Below are 20132 nucleotides of genomic sequence, written 5' to 3' on the forward strand. Positions count from 1 at the left end.
ATGACATCGGAGATGGAGGCTTCTGATAGGTAAGTTAAAGACTGCAAGTATGAGTGGGAGTGGGAGCAGGGTCCCAGTTAGTAGCTGACTTGTTGGGATTTGGCTTGTATGCCACTACACTGGTGCATTGATTTTGGTTTTCTTTGTCATAGCTGACTAAGAGGCCAACCTGGTGATCCCAGTGCCTTTGGAGATGGCTGAGGTGGACTCCTTTGCATCCAGTGTGGATTCACATCACTGGTCATCTGAAAGCTAAGTTGGGGGCTGGGGCCCGGAGAAGGGATGATAGCAGGATAGTGGGTTGGAAATTGCTGGGAGAGATTTAAAAAGTAGTGTAGGGGAAAGGGATGCTCTCCAAGGGCCTTCTTAGGTAAGCTAAAGGGAGTAGCCCTACTTTTGACTGCAACTGTAGGGTGTGCAGCGCAGAGCAGTTCCAGTGTGTGTTGTCTTGTCCGGTGTGTGTTCTGTGTCTTTGGCTTCCCTTGGATCAGATCTCTCTGCCTTTTACCCTTAAGGGGCTCATCATAAGCATTGGCCATCATCTCTAGCTTCTTGATCTTTCGTACTTCTCGGTAGGATGCCAATATCACTTGTTCTTTTACCAGTGGGCTTGGCCACATCTTGGAATCACATCTTGAAAGCATTGAGTCAGATCTCTTCTGAGGCCTTGTTCCCGGCTGTACTGCCATCCATCCTTTCCAGCCTTGAGCTGTAATGTCCTGGGGCTTGTAAGATTGTCAGGATATGGGAGCATTCTAAATGTGGCCTTGTCTCTCACAGCCATCTTGATCATTGTGACTGACAGTTCTTAGAACAGGTCACTGTTCCAGTCTTTTCTTCTGCTCCTTAGAGCCTCTTTCATCCACCATTGCCATACCATCAGTTATCTTTTTTGGCGTCGTCCCTGTCCTTGCTATCGTTCTTCTTGCCGAGAGCTTTTTTTATCATCCTCATGTCCCACTGCTTGTAGTATAATGTGTTGTTTGAGTTTGTGTCTAGCCTGGAATTGCTCTGCTCTGTAGAGTAGTCTTGGGGGGGGGGGTTAGGTGGAGAAGAAAGGAGACTTTACAGGGAGCCTTTTGCTTTGCTCAGCCACCTGAGCCACGCCTCGGATGGAGTGACTGTGGCCAGTCTGTGTGGTGTTCAGTGGAGATGTGGGAGTGGTGCAGTGGTGTCTTGCAGTTTCATAGTAGTTTGTCCTAAGGCCGACTACTGTGGGATCCTAGGCAGTTTGCTTTGAGGAATGAGAACTTGGGAAAGGCTAAGCTTTCCCTGTCTGTCTGGGTAACTTTGACAAATAATTCTTTTGCAGAGGGAGAGCATGTAAACCTGATATGAATGGAGGAGACCAGAGGAGCACAGCAGCGAGGTGGGTCAGTGCCTGAAGTCCAAGCTACGGCCTGACTTTGGGCTCTATGTTTACCTCACTGTTGGGATTTTCATTTTGAAGATGCAAAGCACTTGGCACAGCAGGGTATTGGCACTGGGGGGACCATGAGCTGGATGAGTATTGATTCCAGCACAGAACTGGATGCTACTGGAGTTGTTGTATTAGTGATGAAACTATAAGTAGCCTTTGATTTTTTTTTTTTTTGTTTTACAGGTGGTCTGCAGCATTCAAATCGCTACTCCAACATGACAGACACCCTTGCAGAAAGAGGTCACAGTCAAGCACTTTCAGGTGGAACCTATCTCGGCAATGCAACCCTTTTGGACACTACATGGGCATGTGCCTTTCCATTTTGTTTTGCCCCTTCTCCCCTGGGAAGGTTGGTCATCATTCAGCTTTTCAGGGGTGGTGTTTCATTTTGGTTATGTTGCAGGGCTGTTCTTTGTCTTTATTTTTAGGAAGTAAACCTGGATATCAGCAGTCAAGGTCAAGTGAGTGAGGTAAGCAGTGACCAGTGGACACAACCAGTTATTGCTCGGGTGCCAAATTCTGGGGCAGCTCAAAGCATGCATTGTCTGAGCATCCATTTGTGTGTTTTAGGTGGCCCACTTGTATTATGCCTACAGGGGCTGAACCCCCTCATGGACCAGCTGATGGAGCCAGTTTATCACCCTTGAGCTGCCTGTCCCTGTGAGCCTTCCAGAAGTATTACAGGGCTCTGCGATGAAGCCTGTACCTTTTCTGTTTGAAGGTGCCATCTGGGCAGCCTTTGGCAATGGCTGAGGAGTTGTGGAGAGTTGGGGAGGGAGGGAGGAGCAAGGGTCCCCTCAAGTTTCAGTAATGCCACATCACCTTGTCTCCCCTTAACCCAGGGATACCCTGTGATGTCGGAGTGCGGCCACAGAGTATGAGCCAAGGACCGGGGCGTTCTCAGGAGCCGGTGAGTAGTGGAATTGTTGGGTTTTGGCTGATGTGCTGCTGAGTTCAGGCACTGATGTTGGGTTTTCTTTATTGTAGTAGACTGAGAGAGAACAGCCCTCTGAGGGCAGGAACTTCCCAGATGATGAGGTGGCCTTGTTTTGCACCTGATGAGGATTTGCATCCCTGGATATCTGAGAGCTAAGTCGAGGGCTACACCTCAGGGAGGGGGATGAGAGTGGGGTGCTGGGTCAGGACTTGGTGGGAGGGATCTTTGAATTAGCTTTGGAGATGGGGATGTCCACAAGAGGGCCCCTTAGGCCACATAAAGGGAAAGTCTCGCTGTTGATCACAATGCTGAGGTGTGCAGGGCAGAGCAGTCCCGGTGCGTGTTGTGTCACTTGTCTATTGTGTGTTCTGTGTCTCTATTGTGGGCATCTTGTGTCACATGTCTTTTGCCTTACCCCTTTGAGGGGCTTATCAGAAATGCTGGGCATCATCCTCAGCAGCTCCTTTGCGTTCCTTGGCCCGACGCTGGTACCCTTGAACCTTTGACTTGCAGGCTCGGACATGCATGGGAATCGCATCTCTCTTTAGCACTATTGAGTCAGACACCTTTTACAGTCTTGTTCTGAGCTGTATTGACAGCTGTGCACCGCAATGATCCCTTATAACAGATTAGGACTTGGGAGAATGTGAGGATAGGTAGAGGATTCCAACCGTACGATTCTCGGGCGTCCATCTTTGCGGTTCTTGGCATAAGTCCTTCTGTTAAGGTCTTTTCCTGCCAGAGTTCTTTGAGCTTCATCTAGGTCATGTCATTGGTAATTCTTCTTGCTGAGACTTTCCTTTCCTTGTTGCATCCCCTTGTTTGTCATCTCCTGTGTCACAGGTGTCTGTGTGTTTGGCCTGGGGCTGCTTTGCCCTGCTACATAGTCTGGGTGTAGGTGTAATAGGATAAGTCCTAGGGACTTGACATTTGTAATGTAGGGATTAGTTGGACTCAAGATGGTATTTCTAGATTAACACAAAATGTTTGGAGCTGCTAAGTTATGATGCAGTACTTTGACTTTTGTCATCACTTTCTTTCAGATGCAGATGGATTGAATCTGTGGCAGAGTGCCCCATACCAGGTGAGGTGGTTCCCACAGGAAGGTCAGTCACCGTTTGTCTTTGCACGGCAAGTGTAAATGGTGACTATGTTACAGCTTTGTTCTTCATCTTTATTTGTAGGAAGTAATGCTGAAGATCAGTGGTCGAGGTTGATGGAGCGAGGTGAGCGGTGACTGGTGGCCAGAATGAGTTGTTACTGCTTGGGTATCAGTTTCTGGTGCAGCTCTAAGCATCTGTTTTTGTTTGTGCATTTTAGGTGGTCCACTGGGAAGGTGTCCCGGCCCTGGGATGCTGGAGGCCAGGTGGGTGCAAGCTTAAGCTGTAGGTGTGGTGTACTTGAGTTGGAGCGGGGAGGCTGTGGTTTCAGTCTCTCAGCATGTTTTATTGCTTTGCTTCTCTGCAGGTGCTGCTGCTGCCCTGGGCATGCCAAGGGACAGAGGCGAGCAGGTGAGTTGGCATTTAGGTGGGGCGACTGATAGGTGAGAGGTACGTGGCAGCATGCGAAGCGTGTCCCTTTTCGCTTTGCGGGTATCGTCCGGGCCACCTCCGGAGTCGGATGGAGATTTGAGGTGAGCCTGGGCCAGTGGTGCAGAGGGAGCCCAGCCCGTGCATTTATTCTTCTGGAGGGCAATAGTCGCAGTTTCTGTTTTGTTGTCTTAGGTACCACAAGTAGGTGCAGAGCCTGAGTTTGGAAACGGCTGGTGAGCGATGAGCCTCAGCAGTTATGAGGGAGAGAGGCATTGTGCAAGGGGTCACTTCTGGGATGTGTCATCACAGTCTGAATTTTGTCATTATTCTCCATCTTTTGCAGCCACCCAAGTGGGCTGTGGGCCATGTATTGACATCCACGGTGCTGAAGCGTTCTTTTCTGTCGAGGATGGATTTTGTCTGCTGGTCTTCAGAGAGCTAAGTGTGGGGACTGTTGGTTGGGAGAAGGCAAAAACCTTTGGAATCACAGGAGGCAATTTGAAGTTAGCTGAGAGGAGAGGGCTGTAGTGGGCCAGGCCCCTTGGAGGTTAAGGGAGAAAGGGTTTCTCTTCAGCATCACTCGAGCCTTTGCTGGGCTGGGCAGTTCCAACCCATCTCCATGTTCTCGTGAGCTTTGCATCATTGGATTTTGAGTCTCGATGTCATTGTCCATCTTTTCACCCGAGGAGCCTGCCTTCAGGTCTGGCATGATTGCCACGGTCTAAAGTTTGCCTACTCTTCAGTGTAGCCATGCTTTTGAGCACTTTTGAGCATAGCAAGCACGTGGACATCTTGCATCTTGGCCATTTGTGGGTCGGTCATGTTTTGTGATGTCACTTCAGCCTTTGGCAGCAGAATCCTTCTCTAGGGATCCCTTTGTATCAGCTGGCAGTCGTTGCCTCCTTCTCTAGGCCTACTGCACTTCTTGAGCATCCTCTTACCAGCTTTGGCACTAACTTCTCATAAGGAGTTTACCTTTCACTGTCACGTACTACTGCCGTAGAGCCTTCTTTCCTTCGGCGTCATCAGCCTCTGGCTTATCTTGCACTAGCAATCTTGGGTCCATCAGGTAAAACTGCTGGGCAGTTTCAGTTTGTGTCTATGTTATGTGGTCTGTGTCCGTTGTCTTCAGTGTCATAGGGCTTTGTGATGTCTCAGTGCTTTACAGGCATCGTTATGGGCCATATCGGCAGCAGGAGCACTTGCATACTTTCCTGGATCGGGCTTATTCTGGCATCTTTATGGTTTTGCTTTTTGAGACCAGAAGAAGTACACAAGGTGTTCCTATCCATCTTCCTTCTCAGTTTTGGTAGTATCTTTTTTTTCATGTGCCTTTCTCTTGGACTTCTGTATGAAGTATACTAGACCCTCCTCACTGCAGTAGTTTTGTAGCTTCTGTCGCCTCAAAGCATCCTGGTCTCAAAAATTTATCTTCTGAAGCGTTATCTCAAGTCTTCATGTCATCTTTGCTTATATTTGATGCACTGTGTGTCCATGTGCCACTTATGCTTGGAGCTGCCCTGCCCTGGCACATTCAGTCCTGGCTAGTTTGAACAGTTTTAGAACTCTCCTCTCCTGTCTATGGGCTTTTGGGTAGAAAGTTTATGGGGCTGGTGTGGGGATAACTCCTAGCTGTCAGCTACTTGCAGACTGCCTCATGCTGTCTTGCAGGTCCCTGAGGCAAATTTTGATCCCTATGGTCACTGATGCTACCAATTTTCCCAGGATCTACTGTTCCACATCAAGGAGCAGCAGATGGAAGAAGATGTTAAAGCATCTTCTTTAGGGGGGAGTGTTTCTAGTAAGGGCTGCAGTCAGTGTGTAAGCTGAAGAAGGGGTGTCTGAGAGTGTGTCTGTCTGTGTGTGTTGACTGGCTCTAACCTTATATGTGTGTTGTTTTTTGCCTTTCAGGTTCTTCAGTTCATTTTAAAATTTAGAATACGAAGAACCCAGCTGGTCCTGCCCATGCTGTGGGGTCAGTCAGAGGGACACAGGGTTCCTCTTCTCCTTTCTGCTGGGATGAACTGCCTAGGGAATACCATTTCTGACAGCCCAGTCCTACCTGTGTCCTTTGGAAAAGGGCAGAGGTGAAGAGGCGACTGCCAGAGTTCCTTGGGGATGATGGAATTGTGGTGTTTGGCTGTGCCCAGAGGGGCAGGTTGGGCATTATTTGTGTGTCTGAGGACTGGGGAGCCGAGCTCTCAGTGCATTCCCAGCTCTCCCAGGGGTGGGAGCTGGTGCAGGGCTGGGCGACAGCCTCTGGTTGGCCTTGGGGCGGGCCCTGGCCCCGGCACAGACACGCTGGGGTGGTTTGGGGACGCTTGGGGAGCAATGGGAGGAAAATGAGGGATGGTGCTGGGCGGAGCGATCGGCCTGTGCTCGTGTCAGCGCAGCTGTGCAGGGCACTGGGATCTGGGTAAAACTCCAGCTCTCCTGGTGTTCAGGGATGCAAGGTCTGAGGGACTGGATTTACCTAGGGCTTTTCAGGAACAAGGGGAAATGTGGTGCCAGAGCTGTGCCCTATCAGGTTGTGTTTCCCTTTGGGGACAGGGAGTCTCTGGGCTGAGGTGAGATTGCTGTGTGAGTGGCAGGGAACAGGGAGCTCAGAATTGCAGGCAGTGATGGAATAATTGTCTTAGGTCTGTTTGGTTTGTGCTGGTGAAAACTGGGATTTGGGCTGGAGAGGTGCTCTTGGGAGCAATGGATAGAGTACATTTGCTCCATGGATGTGTCAGGAAGGACAGGGAAGGGGAGTATTTATAACGTGTTCTCAGTATTTCATGCAAATTTGGGGTGGAGCAGCAATGCAGGTGGGTGGGTTTGGCCTGGGCCTGTCAGGACTAACCACAAAGAATCCAGCCAAGCCCCTGACCCCTCAAGGCATCTGTGAAACACTTCCACAGCAACCCAAGTCAGAAATCCAGTGATTAGGGAGGTAAAATTATAGGTAATTGCCTATGATCTGTGGGGAATTTCCTTTGGAATTATCAATCAAGGCAGGGCCTGTCTTTCAGCTCTTTTCCTGGTGTGCAGTTTCCTCTCTGGTTTCAATGAGTTTGTGTGCTCCTGTTAACAAGCAGTGTGTTTTCACCCTGAAATTTGGGGTGATAGGCCTTCTTTAGCGTTTTTCCCACAACTGAATCATCCCTTCCATGAGTAGTCCATGTTGTTCTACACAGCTGCTTTGGCCGTGGGTCAGAGAGAGAGAAGGGAAATGACTTTTTAGGGCATTGAAATTTCTCCAGGCAGGAGTGGGAGGTCGTCTTGCCCCTCCCCAGAGCCCTGCAGGCGCATGGGAGTAGCTCAGTGCCAGCGCAGCTCTCTGAGCAATAACAACGCTTGGGAGGTTTGAGTGTTGATAGCAGCTCTCCTGTCTCCTGGTAGCAGTCCTAGGCGGAGGAGGGGAAAAAAGGAACTTGTGTTATTCATGGAAAACTTTCTGCTGTTTCTTGTGCAGTGTTTTAGATCTTTGTATGATTTACTATCCAGTGTCTGTAGGTAGAGAATGACTTATTGGAGGTAAAAATTGAGATAATCACTAATGGAAATGGTAGGGAAAACTTTTGAAGTGAACTTGAGGTGACCTGTAATGGAGAGCATGAAGATTTTGAAGTAAACTATAGCAATCAGTTGTGCACAGGTAGGGAAACCTTTGGGGGTAAAATACAAGGTCACCTCTAGGTGAGGGAATGAACACTTGTTGAGGTAAACTGAGTGAATCAGTTGTGGAAGTATTAGTAAATTCTGGGGGTGAAACTTGATGTAACCTCCATGGTAGAAAATAAATGAATCTTTTGAGGTAAAAAGGAAGTAATCAGTGTTGGAGAGGCAGGGAGATTGAGAGTAAACTTGAGTCTGTAGTCCAGAGAATGAACATACTGAAGTTAAATGGAGGTAGTAACTTGCAGACAGGGAAAAAATGTGGGGGTCAAGTCTGAGGTAATCTCTAGGGGAGACAACATTTTTGAGGTAAACTGAGGCAGTCACTAGGTGACAGGTTGGACAAGTTTTGGGGGGTAGAAATTCAAATGACCTGTTGGGCAGAGAATGGACATACTGAGGTGAATATCAGGTAATAAGTAGTGGACAAGTAGCAATAATTTTGGAGGTGAAAGCTGGGGTGATGTGTGGCAGGGAGAGCGTACATCCTGAGGTAAAGTGAGACAGTACTGGAAAGATAGTGAAATATTTCAGGGTAAAACTTGATGAAATCTCCAGGATAGAAAGAGAATATTTATAGGTCAAAAAGAGTAAATAGTTAGTGGGCAGGTAGGGAAAATACTGGGGGTAAAACCTGAGGTTATCTCTAGGGGGAGAGAATGAACATAGTGAGGTAAAAATCAGGCAATGACTAGTGAATGTTAGGGCAATTTTGGGGGGGTAAAACTGGAGCTAATCTCCAGAGTAGTGAATGAATACTTTCTTGTAAAAAAGAAGAAATCAGAAGTGCACAGACAGGGACAGCTTGGAGGGAAAATCTGAAGCAATCCCCAGGGAAGAGAATGAACAGCATGAGGTAAACTGAGGTAGTCACTTGCAGAGACACAGTGAAAATTTTGGGGATAGACACTGAGACATTCTGGAGGACAGAGAAAATTACTTTTTGGGGTAAAAATGGGATGATGGGTAGTGCAAAGCTTGTGGGAAAAACTTGAAATAATCTGTAGGAAAGAGCATGAGCATTTTGATGGAAAAATGAGATATTTATTCTTTGCTTCCCTTTGGGATAACTTAATCTGCACCCTTCCAGGAGCAATTCCTTGGCTTCTCCTGGAGAAAACCCCCATGGCAGAGGCAGTGTGCAAAGGAGCCCAGAGCTGTGCTTGGAGCAGAGAGTGCTGAGAGCTGCGTGTGCCTCTGCTGCCCCAGGCTGGCAGTATCCCCATGGAACAGACTGGGCAAATGGCATTAGAGGGAGCACAATCCCTTCCTGGAAGAGGTTTTCTCCTGTGCAGGTCAGGCACAGGGCAGGAAGGGAACTTTGGAGATCAGCTGCTTTCCCCCAGAAAGCATCACTCACACCAGCATGGATGACATGACCTGTGCCCACTGCTCACCATGCACCTGGCCAGAATCAAGAGCAAAGGTTGGTTTGGGTGTGAGCACTTGAAATAACTTTGAAAGAGAAGCAATCACCTTTTGCTGCTTCTTTCTTTCTTGCAGATGCTGGGATTGCCTCTGGGCACATGGGCTGAGCTCTCCCTGCAGGGAACTGTCAGCCCTGAATGCCTGTGCAATAACTGCAGCTGCCCAGGCAGGCACAGGAAACTATTCCACACATGAAATTGCCGTGACCCAAGGCACTCCTGGAGAGAGAGTGTAGAGAGTTAGAGCACTGATCCTGCTCCCTGCTTTCCCAGTAGTGCATGAACATGATTTCATCCTGATCCTGAGAGCTCCAAGGACAGTAACAACTGAGGTGCCACTGATGCTGCCACTTTTCTGATGGGCCTGGCCCAGAACCATAGCCCAGCAGGGGTCTGTGGGAGCAGTTCAGTTCCCCCTCCCTTCCTGCACTCTGGGCAGTTCCAGGAGCCATCTGATCCCTTTCTGAGGTTGCCACCACAGCCTAAGCTCCCCCCCCCCCACTGGGCCATGATGGCATCTGCGTTCCCAGAGCCAGCGAACGGCTCCGGCCCTCGCACCACTGCCGCACATCAGGCCCGGCCAGGGGAGCTGAAATAAAGCCTGGAACTCTCAAGGGTGAACTGGCACCACAACCACAAACCTCCCTCACTTGAGAGTAAAGAGGTGTCCCTGTATTTACACACGTCCAGGAACAATACTCCTCTAGAGCAGGCGTGGATTTACTTTTTTATCAGTTGAACTGGCACTGCTGCCACCTGATGCCATTAAATTCTCCATCCCCACAATCCCTGGTTACCCTTGGCTGTGGGGTTTTTGCTGTCCCACAGTGAGTTAGGAGGGATCTCTGGCCAGCCTTGTTGCCCAAGAGCATTCAAAATCCTAATCCTCACTTCTCTGACTACTGACTACCTTAAACGCCACTCTGCGTTGTGCAAAAAAGTGCCTTGGGCCCACTGGGAACTGCACATCTCTAACAGCTGTTCTCAGTTATTCCAACTGAGTAAAATAATTATTAAGGAAAAGAGGAACCAGTTAAACCTAACAACTTTTGCCTGATGTTTTCCTCAGGAATGAGTTAGGAGCGCAGTAGCAAGGCCTTCAGACAGGCACAGTGTCTGATATAAACTATATCTGGGCACACATAAAAAATAGGTTATATATAAATAGATAGCTATATGCCCTAATATATAATACATATTTATATTACAGAGTTATGTAAGGCATAAATATCTGCCCTACATCTAACCAAAAATATTTATCACCAACTACCTCTAAATTACCCCCTGACCCCTGATGCTAGGAATGTAACATTTTTAGGGATCCTAAAATCAAACAGATGCAGGAAAATAAACCACGATTTTATGCCATTAATTCCAAGATGTTTTCCTGGATGTGTGCTGCTGCGTCTGTTTTTCTGTAAGATCTTGTGCCTTATCCCTGAAGTGCACTCAGAATTGTCAGGATCATGAAATCCATTTGGGATTTTACTGTTGCTGCAGTATCCAGTGAGATGAGTTTTTTCAAAATTATTTCTCTTGGACCGAGCACATCTCCTCAAGTTCCTTCTCACTTTCTGCATCCTGGAAATGCAAAAAGGGAGAAGATCAATGTACAGCTCAAGTGAAACAAATAAAAAGCATCATTTCCCTTCTTTCTCTCCAACCCCAAATCAGTTTTTAAGCATATCATGGAATCCTGGAATGGTTTGGGTTGGAAGGAGTCTTGAAGCTCATCCAGTTCCACTCGCTTCCACTGGGCCAGGCTGCTCCAAGCCCCGTCCAAGCGTGAGTCTGAAAAACCCCAAACAAGTCCCAGATCTAGACAGCCCACTGGAAGAAAACCCAAAATTAATTAGAGCAGCAGAGCCTGGCTTCAGTCTGGCACTTCTCCTTGACAGCACGCAGAGCTGAACGGAGTGGTCAGGGCACACTCGAGGGCAAACTGGGAGAAATCACGGCGGGGTCTGCCCTGGGATGGAGACCCAGCGCCGCCACCGAGCGCCGTCCCGCTCGCCCCCCCTCCGGCCCCAGGGTGGGTCGGTCCCCGCAGCGCGCGCCCCTTCGGCCGGGCTCGCCCACTCTCCGTGAAGAGGGGCGGGAGAGGGGGCTAAGCAGAAGCTGCGGAGACAGGATCCCCTCATGCCGCTTCTCACCGTTGAAGTCCCCGGTGTCGGCCACCACCGTGGTGTGGTGCTTGAGCTGGTCCAGCGCCGACTCCACCTTCTGCCGCTTCACGGGGGACACCGACACGTCCGCGGCTCCGGGGGACTCGCGCGCCCAGGAGGGACGGTACGTGCCCGAAGGGCACCGGCCCGCGCGCTCCCGCCGCCCGCCGCCAATCCCAGCCTGGCTGGGCGGCAGCGGCCAATCAGGAGCGCGGACAGGAGACGGACGAGGCCGGGAGGAGCCGAGGCGGGGCAGCGGGAGGGAGAGCGGTTCTGATTGGCTGGTTCGTGAGGGCCGGGCGGGGGTTCGCCTTGGCGACCGTGACGCCGCCATCGTCCCCGACGGAGCGTATCGGGGGAGTCTCCTGGCCCCGAGATCTCTCGGGCCCGGAACCTCCTGTCCCCGGAGTCTCCGTGTCGCCAGAACCCCCGGCAGTCTTCCCCGCGGCCGGTACGGCGCCCGACCCGCCCCTGAGCCACCCGTCCCTCGTGGCCGCGCGGGGCCCGGGCGCGGCCGGTGCCGCAAGGTGGCGGCGGGCAGCCCCTGAGGGAGGCGGCCGTGAGGGAAGGCTCGGGGCCGCGTCGGTGGTGCCCCGCTGCAGGAGCTGAGCGCTCTGGGCTCCCTTCCCCGCCGTTGTGGCAAGGTTCGAAATGGTTTATCGAGTGCAGCTCCAGGCGCTGAGAGAGCCCTCGGCCCAGTAAGGCAGGTGTTTTGGGCTCGTGGTTCGCCTGAACTTTATTTAGGCTGTAAAAGAGGTGATCTTGTTAGTGTGGGCCCACTTGGAAATTGTACTCTCCAAAACATCTACAGAAGGAATTACCAGTTATTTCAGCTGGGTAATTTAATTGTTAAGGAAAAGAGAAGACAAACTTTTGCTTCTGGAAACAGGATGGCTCTTGGCTGGAAATGTTGGAGAATCCGTGTAACAGGCTCCTAGTCATGGGGTTATGCTGTTCCCTCTTTCTGTATGGTTCCACTTGGGACAGCTGCCACAGTCGTTCCCCTTCCAGAGAGGCAAGAATGTGCTTTTGTGCAGCCTTCTCATGCTTTGCCCCTATTCTTAAGACACAGCTATCCAGGCCGTAACATCCTTCCTGTTGAATGTCAGTCCCCAAACCCAAAAGGAAATGTGTGGTTTCAGACATTCTGCTGAGTTTCTGAGACTCTCAGTGACAAAGCATTATGAAAACCCAGTGAAAGAGACGGAGATGGAGTTATAACTTAACTATTTTAATAAATCTTGTACAGTGCATGGTTATATCATTGTCTCCTTCGCTCAGTTACATCAATGTACAGTACTTTATAGCAGTGTCTGCAGGCAGTACAAACAGAACAGATGCACAGCTCAGTCGCGTGGAAATTTGTAAAAGTGGCCTCTGCAATAAGGTCTACTGAGCTATTTGTTTTAGGAAGTGCTCCTGTGGCTCCCGGCTTTACAGAGCTGTCATGTACACTCCTGTTAAAATCCCAGATAACTGTAATTCCCTGTGATTTGCTTTCCTCTACACCCCAGGACTAGAAGATGGTGTGTTTCCTAGCTCAACATTCGTTTTTATTTTCATTTTAGAAACTTTTTCGCCTCCCGTGCTTGCCATCCTGCCTCCCATCTCCACCCTAATCCGGAGCCAGGGCTTCTCAGGAGGATTGTCCTCTTCATCCCTCCCTGACAAGGTGAGTGCCCTTCTCAGATCCTAGCAGGGCTGTGACTAAACCCAGGATCCTCCCCTGCCTGCACCCTAATTCTGCTGGTGAGAGCAGTGTCCTGTTTCAAATGAAGAAAACAGATTATCCATTGGAGACGCTTAAGAATGAAGCCAAAACTAAGGTGCACTGGTGTTCTCAGTTTTAGACATGAGCTCCCCAGATGCTGTTTTAAAGCTTTTTCCATTAAATGTGCAATGACAGGCACAAATTTGGACAAAGACTCAGCATGTGCTGAGAGAGAAAACCCAGCTGTCCCTGGGCTGTGGGCAGCTCTGGAGCTCTGTGTGCTTCACTGCTTTGCAATCAGATTGGTCTGTCAGTCAAACAGAGCTAGAAATGCAATGTGCCAAACTTGCTGTGGACAGGAACTACGCTGCTTGCTTGAGTTTTGAAATGGTGAGTAAATTTTGGAAGCATAATCACTTAATTCTGCTTCTAGGGAGAGGGATTTTCCTCACCCCTATTTACAGATTGCTATATACAAATGCACATAACTTTATGAAGGAAAACGGGAAGTAAAGAGCAACACCCTGTGCTAAATTAGAGGGGTTTTTTTCTTGTGGCCATTTAATTTGTGTTAAACCTGCCTTTCCCAGTGTGCTTTGGGGTTTCAGCTATTTGGGAATCATTTCAGCTGACTTTTTGCAGTGAAAATGTGAAGATGGGGACAAGTGACCAACACCCTGGGAAGGGCTGTGGGTGTGCCTGGGTCGGGAGCAAACGGTCAGGGCTTATCTTCTCCTGGTTTGAGGCCCGGTTTGGCAACACCACCACAACATTCCAGTGCAGGATCCGTGCCCCAGGGAAGGGCTGCACAGCTGCCCCCAGCCCCAGCCTCTGCATCAGCAGCGGTGGGCGGGTGGAACTCACCTATTTCCAGATTCAAATCCCTTTGTTTGTCACTCCTGCTCATTTCTAGGCACTGAAAGCTCATTTCAGCTGTTCAGAGATAGCACTAGCTGGTCCATGGATTTAAGGAAGCAGCCAGACTTTGGGAATGTGTGTTGCCATTCTAGCCTTGTCCAACGAGGGGGCACAGGGGGACAGGACAAGGACAGGCAGTTGTCACCGGCCCTGTGCTCGTGGGCTGCAGGGGACACCTGCACTGAGGAGGAAATGGAAATGGAAATAGAAAGGGTTAGGTTGCCCAGAGAGGTCATGACTCACCATTCCTGGAAGTGTCCGAGGCCAGGTTGGACAAGATTTGGAACAACTTGGGCTTGTGACAGGCATTCCTGCCCATGGCAGGGGGGTGGAATGGGATGAGCTTTAATGTCCTTTCCTTAAACCCAAACCATTGCAGGGTTCTAAAGCCTTATTCCTCTGGTCCAGGCTCCAAGCCTTGAGGCTGGCCTCTCTTGTGCTGTGTGCCACGCCTGCTCTGCCAGGGGAGAGTGGGGAGCAGGGGACAGCCCTCGGAGAAAAGCTTTGGGGGTCTTTTTTTGCTTGAAGCCAGCCCTTGTACATCCAGCCCTGTGTGAATCCTGCTCTGATCGCATGCACGGAAAATTTCAGTATAAAATATATAGTTATAAAAAAAATACTTCATGCAAAATTAAAACACCTTTCCCAGTGGGACATGGTCTTATTGTCAACCCTTCCCAACAGTGTTCAAGGAATTGTCACTCTGATGGCAGCTGGACCCCAAGGGGAGCTCTGCTGCATCTGGCCTGGGCCAGGAATCATTGCTTTCATTCCCTTTTTTTCTGCACTACTTAGGGCTAAGAGCTGAAATAAAGCAGAGAGACTTTAATTTGCAGAATCAATCCTTTCCTGGCGGCGCTTCGTGATTTCTTGGAGCTCCGACTCCCCTCTGCTTTTCTGGAATGGAAACAAAACAGGCAGTTTGGATTTGAACTTCAAGCTGCAGTTAAGTGACAGTATTTAATTAATGCTGTAAAAGTAGAGCTAGTTTCAAAGAGATAAGTGATATCAGTAAAAAGCAGATTAATTAGTGGAAACAGGGGGATCTTACAGATTTGCTCAAAAGACACTTCGGAATTTTTACGTGTGTTTTATTGCTGGTGTAGGTTTGGTTGCATTTTTTTTCCCCACAATTGTATTTTTTAAAATGCCTGTTTAATGAGCTATCTGACGCTGCTGGTACAGCCCCCATTCCAGCAGGAATTATCCAGAAAAATGCTTACCTCCAGCTGGTTTTTCTCCACTGTGATCTTGCTGTAGACTCTGTTTCCCTCATCACCGCACACCTTCTTCAGCTCCTCTCTGTTGAGGGAGAAGAGCTGAGCTCCGGTGAGGATGCCCACATGTTCCACGGTCCTGGGGAGACACAAAGTAGGGAGGTGACGATTGTGCTGCACGTGGCCTCGTGCCAGAGGTGAGGAGTTGGAGATGGGAGGCCAGGAGCTGCAGTGGGACCATATCACGGGGCCCTGGGGCTGTTCCAAGGTGGCAGCTGCAATTCCAGTAGCATTTCAGGCCTTGGATTTAGTTAGTTAACTGTTTATCTCCAAGAAAATATTTATACCAGAGAAAGGGAGTGACTTTGGGCTCTGAACATTCTGGTTATAGAGCCTGGATTGAACAGGGTTGAAATCTAATTTGCAACACAGGCTCTGTAAGTAAATCCAAGTGGCTTGTCCCAGGTGAGATGGTGCCGGTGGCCTCCCCCGCTCCTTCTCCAGGGAAGGACGAGCATTGCACGTGGCAATAGGGCAAATCTTACTCTTTGCTGAATGACTTGGCCTCCAGCCAGGCTTTGACTTCTTCAGTGCTGGATTCAAAGGTGAGGGGCACGAAAACTTGCTGAGGCTTTTCCACTTTGAAATTCCTGTGGGGAGGCTGAATTTTATTGTTTGTGATCTTCTTTAGCAGCTCGTCGTTCAGCTCATCCGTTTGGTGAATAAGTTCTGTAGAAACAAGTAGGGAATGAAAGCAAGTCTTCAGTCAAAAATGCCATTAAATGTTTGTGGGGAAACTGTAAGGCAAATGGGGATGTGGCTCAACATTCTTATTTAAATTCAGCCCAGAAAAGTGATTCCCATTTTCCTGTGCCCCTGTGTTGCCATTTATTTTGCTCCCATCACCCCTTGGCTGTTGCCTGATGTGGAAGCACAGTTCTGTGAGAATCTACAATTGGAGGTTTGGAATTGAGACCTTTTCAGTCCTCTCTGCTGCTTCTAGTCACTAATTTGCTGATCGCAGAGCTCCAGGTTTTGCTCCGCAACAGAACGGAAGCGGCAGGAAGCACAAACTGGGAATGAGCAACACACTCATGATGGGATGAGCTTGAAGGTCCCTTCCAGCCCAGGGCATCCTGTGCTTCTGTGAAAACTCCAGTGACTCTTCATCCAGTATCGCTTTCCCCATGAAACTCCTGAAGACTGTGGAGAATAACTCAGTGATACGAACAGATTTGTGTCCTTGTATTGTGGGGCTTCCTGTCGTCCCAGAAGGGCTCCTGCTTCCAGGAGTGGACAGGGTGGGATAAGGGGTGAGGTGAGCAGGGCCCCTGATCTCTCTCCTGCTCTGTGAGCCCCACAGCACGTGCAGGGTGAGGGAGTGATGCGGATCTCCTGTTTGGCCGGGAATTCTGTGGAACCACATGAAGGAAGCGGCCAGGCGGGCACTGTGTGTGTGCCGGGAGATGAGCAAAAGGAAGTGAGAGAAAGGGATTGACCTGAGCTGTTCCTTAGACACACTTAAACATTTTGGAAGAGAAAGGAAACTCTCTCCTTGGGAGGAGGAGGAGGAAGTTAGAACTGGAGGAAGGAGGCATGGGGTGATCACTTATTGCCCTGCTCGGCCCGGGCCGCCCGAGAGCCCCGGCGGTGTCACAAGCCCCAGGGCTGCTCTCTTGGCTCTTGTCCTGCCTGGAATGGCCTCCAGACACAGTGCTGCTCCATTGCTGTGATCAGTAAAAGGTGCAGGGGAGCCCCTTGGGCAGGTCTGGTCCCCCGAGCGCCCAAACCCAGGGGAGCCCAGAGTGGGACACACACGTGCGTTCTTTGGCGCCCTGTGCAGAGTGGCGCGACAACATCTCACTGCCCCACTTATCCCCGGCGTAGCTGGCAGGCAGCTTGTGGGTTGGGCTGGATGGGCCATAGCCCCTGGGGCTCAGGTCTCCTTTGTACCTCTGGTTAGACTGGTTAGAAAGGGAAAGAAAAGTAAGAATTTTTTTTGGTCGTTTTTAATTTTCTTAAGCTTTCTGCCTCACACCCATGGAGGGACAAATTGCCGTGTTCTCCTTGTGCTGATATGGGGCTGGGGAGACCTCAGGTGGAGCTGCATGGAAGAAGTTAATTTCTGGGAATGAAGAACCCAAAGCAAAGTCTGAAGTTTGCGCAAGGGAATTCCTAGTTGTGCCAAACGTGTTCGATCTCATTGGAAGGCAGAGCCTCACTGCTCCGTAGCTGGGATGTGAAGCGGGACCACTGCCAAGGGCCTGGAGCGGACTGGAAAGTTTTTTGACGTTTTGATTAAACTAGCAGGGATTTATCCAGAAGCCTGCTGGGCCGCCTTAGGCTTTGCCCAAACGCTGCAATACCAAAATGGGGAAGCAATTCCATGCTTCCCTAGGGTGTTTAGAACACTCCAGCTCCACATTTCTGCAGTGCAAGTTGCAGTATTCAGTTAATTCTCACTTAGATGGTGTTTCCATCTGCCTCCACTCCAGTAACGTGTTCCTGGTGCTGAACTGAACTGGCTGAGGGAAGTGTCCATCTTTAATTTAACCCCCAAGAAAAATCTTGATGTGGAAAAATATGGAAAGCAGGAGGCTGGTGCACAAATAGGAAGGATAGGCCTTATTTGGGAAGACGATCGTAGCAAAATGTGAATTTTATCATAGGAGACTCAGGAATCTCCTGGCTTTGTCTACTTCTGAAGGTCTGTCCTGATTGGTGCATAGTATCCTAAGAAATCAGGGAGGTCTAATGACAACATTATTCCCAGAGGCAGATTGTGCCCTGCAGCTGATACCAGTCAGGTATTACCTGACTACAGACCTGTTTGAGCTCTTCCAGTTTCACCACATCCAGGATATTGTACGGAACATAACCGGCCTGCCCACTCCGGTTGAGCAACTTCCACCACTGCTTATTATCTTCCAACACCTGAGAGAGGGACAAAAATAAATCTGCTGTGGGAAAATGGGATTTCAGGCATAAACAACCAGGATATAGCGGGGCCGAACCATCCAAAAGGTGAAGTTGCCAGAAGGACATCACTGAGGCCAGGAGCTCTAATCAGATCTGTTGCTCTCAGATGCAATCCAGGACTGAAACTTTTCCTGGAAAGCATCAGAATGTATCGTAAGGATGAACAGGAGAGCACCTCTGCGTGCTGAAGAACTCATAGTTCCTACATAATGTCCCTGTTTCTCCAGACCTTTTTTTCCTAATGACTGAGTTTCTGATGTCTTTTTGCATTAAAATAAATAATTAAATAAATAAAAAGCCACATTTTGCAGAGAAACCTTTTCCTCAGGTCACAGATCAGTGTCAGCCCAAGTCACGTCCCACCTTGTCCAGCTGCCAACAGTGCTGCAGTAAGAGAAAGGTTATGAGAAAGGTGCTTTTCAGAGAAAACAAATCCTCGTGGAGGAGGAAGTGGTGATAAGGAACCGACCCAGCGGGGGATGAGCAGGGCTCTAGAGCGAGTTGTTGTCCTCCCTCCTCACTGTGGTTAAAATGGGACCGATGTCTTTGAGCTGAGGAAATGACACAACACAGCACAGGCAGCCTGCTCCAGCTTTGGGTTTGAGCAAAGCTTTGTGTCACTGCTGAGATACCACCAGGGAAAATGGAGTTGGTGCTTGTTGCTATCCCGAGCTCTCTCCTGCCCCTGGGGGACACACCTTTTCCAGGAGCGGTCACGTACCTCCAGGATTTCATCCTTCAGCACCGAGAGCTCATTGGCGTTTCGCGCGGTGAAATCGTAGCGGATTTTGGCAAATCTCTTGGGCACAGCCACCCCCTGGGCCTCGAAATTCCTGCAGAAGAGAAGTGGCCTGAAGTTCATTAACCTGAGCTAGACTGTTGGAAGGACTCTGTGTGGAAGCTGGAATTGTATTAGAGGATCATCATAAACTAAAAATATATGTGACAATGTGGCCAGATTGCAATGAATCTAAAGACAGGACAGGGTTGGCTCGAGCTCACAGAGCTGCTGCCTCCAGTGTAAACTAACCGCCTCGTGAAAGCAAATGGTTTTTCACAGACATTATTCAAATAAAAGGGGAAAGGGGAAAAAAAACCCAACCAAGAAAAAAGGAAGGTTCCCATTAGCAAAAAAAGCCTACATGAAAAAGTGAGGTTGTGAGCTATGGCCGAAGGGCCGAGTTTGGTGCTGATTCTCAATCAATTCAGCAAATGACAGTGCATTGATGCAACTGTTTTTTTAGTCAAATTTAGTCCTGATTCTTCACAGTAATTTGCCTCAAGAAAATGAGCCCCATATCCTTTGGTGAGTTCCCTGTTGGCTGAGGCCCAGACCTTCAGGCCGTGACTTCTCAACATACTTGCAGTGAGACTGGCTCCCTCTTAATTGCTTCTTTTTGAAGTATGGTTTGTCACTATCATCCTGCTGAAGATGAACAGGGCTGGTGTCTCATCTTCATATATTCTTCCCCCTCGTCCCCTCTCCTTCTTTTCCCCTTTTTCACCTCTAAATAAATTTCTTAAAGGCGATTTAACCCTGGGATAGTCTAATCCACTTTAGTCCTTCGTGGTCCACCCTCAGATAGATGTGTTGGCACAGAAGAAGTAAGGGTGTTCCTTTAGGATCTGATACTGTAATAAAGGGAAGAGAAAGATGAAACAGGCATTTCATGTTTGTCTGTTTTCTCTCCATGTCGTTTCGTGAACATGTACTCACACTTGGCCAAGAGTAGTGTATTCAGACACTGAATATGAGTGTTGAAGAGGGGACTGAGAAGGAAGAAGCTTAGTGTTCTGCAATAGGAATTATGCTTTGGGGATTTTACGAATTGTTTCCCTCTTTTTCACCATCATGCTCTTCTTGCACACTTCCTTGTCTTTTGCTATTGAGCGAAAGTCTGGAGGCTCAGAAAGCCCAAGTTTCATCTGAGAAAGATTTCCTGTGTCAGAGAGAACGGAAGGGATTCTGTTTCCATCCTTTCATGCCAGGAAGGATGAACTGCCTGTATCAGGAGGTGCCGAATTGGTTCTGGGTGCTGCTGTAGCTCACAGAATTGCAAGACCCAGTGCTGCAGGAGTTCAAATAACAGACCGGTGGAAAGGCTCAGGGGCCACAAGCTGTGCTGCATCTCTCATGGACTTGCAAGGAACCTCTCCTTTGGTGTC

The 20132-nt window shown here is 49.2% G+C and overlaps 1 pseudogene across 1 annotated transcript in view; it reads right to left on the minus strand.

Annotated features, from left to right (window-relative positions):
• Positions 1-14595: 14595 nt before the first annotated feature.
• Positions 14596-20132, minus strand: part of LOC309585620 (epidermal growth factor receptor kinase substrate 8-like protein 2) — a 152380-nt pseudogene continuing 146843 nt past the window's right edge. Inside the window, exons 7-12 of the transcript in view lie at positions 18688-18799; positions 17802-17921; positions 16804-16951; positions 15533-15716; positions 14994-15126; positions 14596-14667 (exon numbers count right to left, since the gene is read on the minus strand). The product of the transcript in view is annotated as an epidermal growth factor receptor kinase substrate 8-like protein 2 (transcript). The remainder of the gene's footprint in view (positions 14668-14993; positions 15127-15532; positions 15717-16803; positions 16952-17801; positions 17922-18687; positions 18800-20132) is intronic.

The sequence above is a fragment of the Coloeus monedula genome (assembly GCF_965178545.1).
Source record: "Coloeus monedula genome assembly, contig: HAP1_SCAFFOLD_81, whole genome shotgun sequence".
Taxonomy (NCBI): Eukaryota; Metazoa; Chordata; class Aves; order Passeriformes; family Corvidae; genus Coloeus; species Coloeus monedula.